The sequence below is a fragment of the Agelaius tricolor genome, unplaced genomic scaffold, assembly GCF_023055355.1.
Source record: "Agelaius tricolor isolate 1412-34295 unplaced genomic scaffold, bAgeTri1.0.p SCAF_2, whole genome shotgun sequence".
NCBI classification, from domain to species: Eukaryota; Metazoa; Chordata; class Aves; order Passeriformes; family Icteridae; genus Agelaius; species Agelaius tricolor.
In genome coordinates, this window is record NW_027269262.1 from 15,506,529 (window position 1) to 15,512,528 (window position 6,000).

Sequence of the window (6,000 nt, forward strand, 5' to 3'; positions counted from 1 at the left end):
CTGCCTTCTTTTTTTTTCCTGGTTTTGAAAAGAAGCCATTTTAATGGGGGGACAGCAAGAGACTCAAGGGATCTCTAAGTCCATTATATATCTGTTATAAATATAATAGGACTGACTCAGTAAATTTGCAGAAGCAATAACTTAGAGTAACTACAGCTGTCTTATACTGAGGGAGTCACAGTTAATAATGGCAGAGTCTACAGCAACTTGACCTTGCTTAGGGACTCCATCAGATGGAAATAGAATGAGATCACATGGGGTTTCTACTACTGGGGTGCCTGGAAGAAACAACTCCTGAACACTCTTCATCAGCTTTCTGAACTTAGACTTTTTTCTTCCTCTTTCCTTTTTTGGGTTTTTTTTTGTTAGGTTTTTTGGGGGGTTTGTGTTTGGTTGGTTGGTTGGGTTTGTTTTTTGGGTTTTTTTTGCTGTTGTTTTGGTTTTGTTTGTTTTCTTTTTTAATTATTAAACACTCATACTGGTGTTAGTGAGAAATTGTGAATGTTTATTAGAGATCAGTCAGGAACCTCCAGTGATCAGGATCAGGTACGTGAACATTTATAGTGAAAGTACCATCTGATAATTGTAACAGAAGGCCTTTGGCAACTAATACTTAATTGCTCTGGTCTGTTTGAATCTTCAGTGAAAAGTGTTTCCAAGTAATTCTCTCAATTTAAAATAATGTAATTGCTAACAAAGCCATATGCAACCTGCACAGTGAATGGTTCAGTGATTAGTGACTAGAATTTCACTTAGGCAACAATTCATAGTGGAAGCTCAAGCTATCAAAATAATTCTGCTTACACTGCTCAGTTTAAGGATCAGGCTTAGGCTGAGGGAATTAATTTGACTTCTGTGAATCAGAGACTAATAGCAATTCTTTTTACTGATGTAATTTATTATTGTCAGATATTCATTTAATTGCAGTTATTTCTTAACAGGAGGCCAAAGGTAGCTTCATTTCAAAAAATAAAACCAACTATTAAAAACAAGCCCCCAAAGCAATCTACCTATCAGATATGTGTTATATTAATATAAGTTAATCTTCGAAGTAAACCTTACCTTATGACTTTTAAATTTAGGAGACCACATCACACACACACACAGAGAATCACACACAGAATCACCAGGCTGGAAGAGACTTTTAAGACCATTGAGTCCAACCCATGCCCCAACACCTCAACTAAACCATGGCACTGTGTGCCTCATCCAATCTTTTTTTAAACATATCCAGGGATGGTGACTCCACCACCTCCCCAGGCAGCCAACTGTGGTACTTTATCACTATTTCTATAAAAAAACTTTTTCCTAACATTGAACTTAAATTTCCCTGTTTATGTAAGCTACCTTATTTTTGCAGTCAATTTAAAACATAACAAAAATGAAAAAAGAAAACCAAGAAAAAAAAAGCTTTGTATGTTAATATCTCATCATTACCTTGTAGACGACAACAGCATACCCTTCACTCATGCGACGTATCACAATTATGCGAGTCTGAGAGGGTTTTACTTTTTCCCTTGTTTTGTCTTCAGTGAAAAGTATTGACAATATTGAGAAGCCTCAAAAAAGGAAGTTGTTAAATGATAAATTCTGTAATATACAATATACTGTAAGAATCCGTGTCTGGACGGGCTGTTCAGGTCCAATCTGGCCCACATGATCTTACATGGAGAAAAGGCAAAGGATGAGAAGCCCTCTTCTCCACATGGGGATAATTGTCCTCAGTTTATTTCCAGGAGACCCACCAGGTGGAAAAGAGACCATATGGAAAAGAGGCCAGGCCCGTTCCCTCTAGGGCGTTTTAAGAACTGGGGAAGGGGGCTGGAGGAGAGGGACTACAGCCAATGGGTACCAGTGATGGGAGGGGCAAGGGGAAGAACTGATCAGTGGAGAGGGAAAAACTATGTAATAAGAGAGGGGAATCCCATGGTAAGGGAAGAACAAACCATGTGATATAACATAAACTATTCAGTGCAATATAAAGACTACTCAGTGCAAATCTCCAATCACCCAGTGCAAAACAACAACTACATAAACTATTTAATGCAATACAACAATATACTGCAACCTTAACCTTCCACATCCAACTAGAAAATATTAACCTCAAGAACAACAATAATAGAGAAAATAACAACAAATCATATGATTGAAGGTCTCATTATTTCAAGTTTATTGGGTTATGTAAAAGAATGTGTTTTCTACAACTGCAATGTAAGTCATCCCTATAAAGAGATAAATTGATATTTGTAAACTAATGAAGGCTACCTAGACAAGCTTTTCACCCTCATGCATTACATCATTACCTTGTGAACATTCAAAAACACAGTTGAACATAAAATTCATACAATTATATAAACATGACATATCAGAAAAATGAAAGACTATGAGAATCGTTCTGATTACCTATGACAAAATATTTGTTTTTGATGTTTTATTTCCATAGATTCCTGGAGTAAATGATGGTTATGGAAGGTGAACAACATACACTGATACAGTTGGTACAGAAATGTCCCAGATTTTTTTTCTCTGTAATATGGAAATACAAATACACCACCCCATGCCTGATAGCTCTCCTCCTAAATTTAATAGAACTTTTCAGACATCTACAATCAACTGAATCCATAAACAGAAATTGCATTATCTTAGCTAGGATACCTAATAATAAATCCCTCATAACAAATATGTACTTGCCAAGCAATGGAAAGTGGTGCTTGAATGAACACTGACTTGAATTACTCATCCTTTAAAGCACAGCAGAGTTTGGGGACAGTACATTGTGTCTGTGTCAGGGTTGTAGCTGGTCCAAAGAGCATTTGAGTCACAGAATGTATTAGAATTTGTATAATTCCAGTACATGCCTTCCTTGACTCAGCTGTGATGACTTTAACTACATTTAGCACAGTAACAGGAGCAAGTTGACATGTCCTTGTTCTTCAGCTCCTGGGCAGGCTTGAATGAGAACACACCCAGCTTCTCTGCCTGAACAAAGCTGCCGTGCATAGGTTTATGAGAGACAGCTGAAAGCTATTTCACCCTTCTGCAGTGATGCACCTGTTTAAAACCAAGCAGGACTCACAGTTTACTGATAATGTACTCAGAAGTGCTCTGCCCACCTGTTGCCTTGTTAGGGAAAGTGTTGAGCACACTGGAAAGGAGCTATTCTCCCTTAAGACTCTTAATTATACTTGGTGTTAATTATGAATACAGTTTGTATTCAACATTTCTGTTTCAGTATAAAGTTACATCAGACAAACAACATTCTCTGTCTGGCAGCATCTCAGTTATGGTAAAGACAGACTGATAGAGGAAAATAAATGGGTAAGAGCATTAGGCACAAGAAGCAAAACACAGATCAACAAGTCATATTTACATAACTGTCAAATCAGCTTCTGCCAAACAGCTGAGTGAGTTCTTCCTTAAGGAGAAGTTTCTTTTGGTATCTTTCACACAGATCCCTACCCCTGTACAATGTGGTTTAAAAATACCAGGTGCCTTGTACAAGTTGGGGATGTGAACATGCAGAGTAAGTTCCAACTTAGTGAGTGGCACATTTAAACGCCCAGTTATCTGAAGGAAACCAAATACAATTCGCTGACTCTCTAACTGCAAATAACCTATAGTAATAAGGTTAAAGTGAAGAAAGTGTGCAGAAAATCACACCGTGAAAAGCCAGTGTCCATAAAGGAGACAGAGGAGTCCTGCAACTTTATTTGAATAAAGGGAGAGAGTCCACTAGGGCACACACCCACAGGGTTTTCTCTCTCCTGGTTTTGGAGGGCACAGCCTCTTTTTATCCCAAACTCCCAGCAATATGTTGCCCTGCTCCTTTCCCCATTGGCTGAGGTACTAGGAAGGTACAGCCTCCCCAAACCATCTACCACATATCCTTCCTCGAACCTACTATTTTACCCCAAAATCCCTAATTTCCCTAAGGCTTGTGCAGACTTCCATGTCTGTTTTAGGAGCCAAGGTGCCTGGGCTCTGTAACAAACATGCTGCTTGAAGTTATAGAGACACTAAGACCCATTTCAAAGATGTTAACACCCATCCCTTCACCCATGGAATTGTTTGTAAAGACATTAGCACACATTTTCCCTATCAAAGTCATTACCTACTCATACTGTTCCATGGTGCATGATGTACTGAGGAGAATGAACATTCAATGACCAGATGTTCCCAGCTGGCTTCACTGACCTCACTGGAGGGCACAGCTGAGCCCCTCAGACATGGCAGAGCAAAGTTGATGTGTCCTGGAAGCTCAGAGAATGAGGCAAAGAAGCTGACTCTCAGTACAGTGGGGACAGAGAGCAGCCTTTGTTTTAGATAACAGCTCTCCACAGCTGCATGGATTGGCTGGAGATGGCAGCTCCTCCCTCAGATCAGACCAGTATAGGGAGAATGAACACATCTTCAGCCAGTAGAAAGGACAAAACCCAGACAATCAGCAAAATAATTTGGAGGTAAAGCAACAGGCTTGAGCTGGTTTCAGCCCACATATTCCCTCCTGGCATGTGGGGACACCCAGTGTTGGGAGGGTGAATGTATCACAAAGACTAGCAATGGGAAATACATTAGTATTGTGTTTGAACTGTGTATTACTATTGCTATATTTTGACAAGTGTAACTTGCAAGTGTTGTGTTTTCATTATATATTGTGTCACTCTGCTAAATCAGAAATCCAGTGTAACACAACCTGGGGAGAGCATTTGACTACAGCAGGCTCACTGTCCTACTCTATTTTAATTGGTAGCAAACTGATTTTTTTTTTCCCCTGATTGAGTGTGTTTTGCCCATGACAGTAACTGGTAAGGGATGTCTCTGTCTGTACTTCAATGCATGAGTCTCCTTGTCCTGTTGAGGAGAGCAGCTGAGTGGCAGTCTGGTCCGCCCAGATTAATTCACCATGGGGACCTCCACTGAAACAGACAAGTAACCAACTAATGTTTAGTCTTGACTAATTCAATTTCAGAATCATAAAAAAAAAATTTCTAGTTGCAAAGAGAACAATATGACTTGTAAACTAATTGTGAGATGAGAGTGTAAACCATTCAGCAAGTATTGTTAAGTGACCTTGTTTTTGCTGTTGAAAATCTATTCCACTGTAAGAATTCCACTGCTTTGTACTTCAATTCATACAAAGGAAAATGCAAATGAGGCTGTAGGAAGACTCTGTACCAACTACAGAAATGAAGACAGTTAACAGTGAAATATCACTGCATTTCTTCCTGCTCAAGACGTAGTAATATTGTATCTGACTACTCAAGATGGGATTATAAATCATGCTGTAGAGATTAACTAACCCTCACAAATCATTCATTGCTTTAGAGCATTTGTCTTCCCATGGATAAGATTCCATAAGTAACAAGACTTACTGGGATATACATGCATTAAAAAGAAAAATGCTTTAATGCACAGGTTGAGGTGAATGTTCACTCTAACACAAAATGACATTAATGCTACAAAATCCATATCAGTCTAACTTACATCTAAAATTCTATTACTACATTATTGATTAATCACTTGAACTTTAAATTTAGTTGAGAATGATCTGAATGATTCAAGTACTTTATCAATTTATTTTAGAATACCTTGCCTGTCAAAATGAAGGGACTGGAAGGTGTTCTTTACTTGAGACATAAAATTCCCTTTTACATAGTTGCCTATGAAAGTACATGGTACAATCTTAAATTTATGTTACAAAACCAATAAGCATTGGAATAACAAGCAGCAATATTTTTGCTGATATTTCAGCAAATTTTTTTTTCTGATATTTCAGATATTTCATATTTCTTTCAAAAATATACTTTTTTAGCAAATAATTCTATAATGGTTTGCTTTTACTACTGTAACCCACTTTGATGAAAGCCAAAACTTTCTAGTGCACTACTAACTCTCTGCAGAATCCATATTCAGTATTTGCCAAAGCATCCATAGGAGAAGAACATGTACTACCAAACCAAGTTGCAAGTAGCAACTGGAAGTTGTTCTATCTGCTTTTTC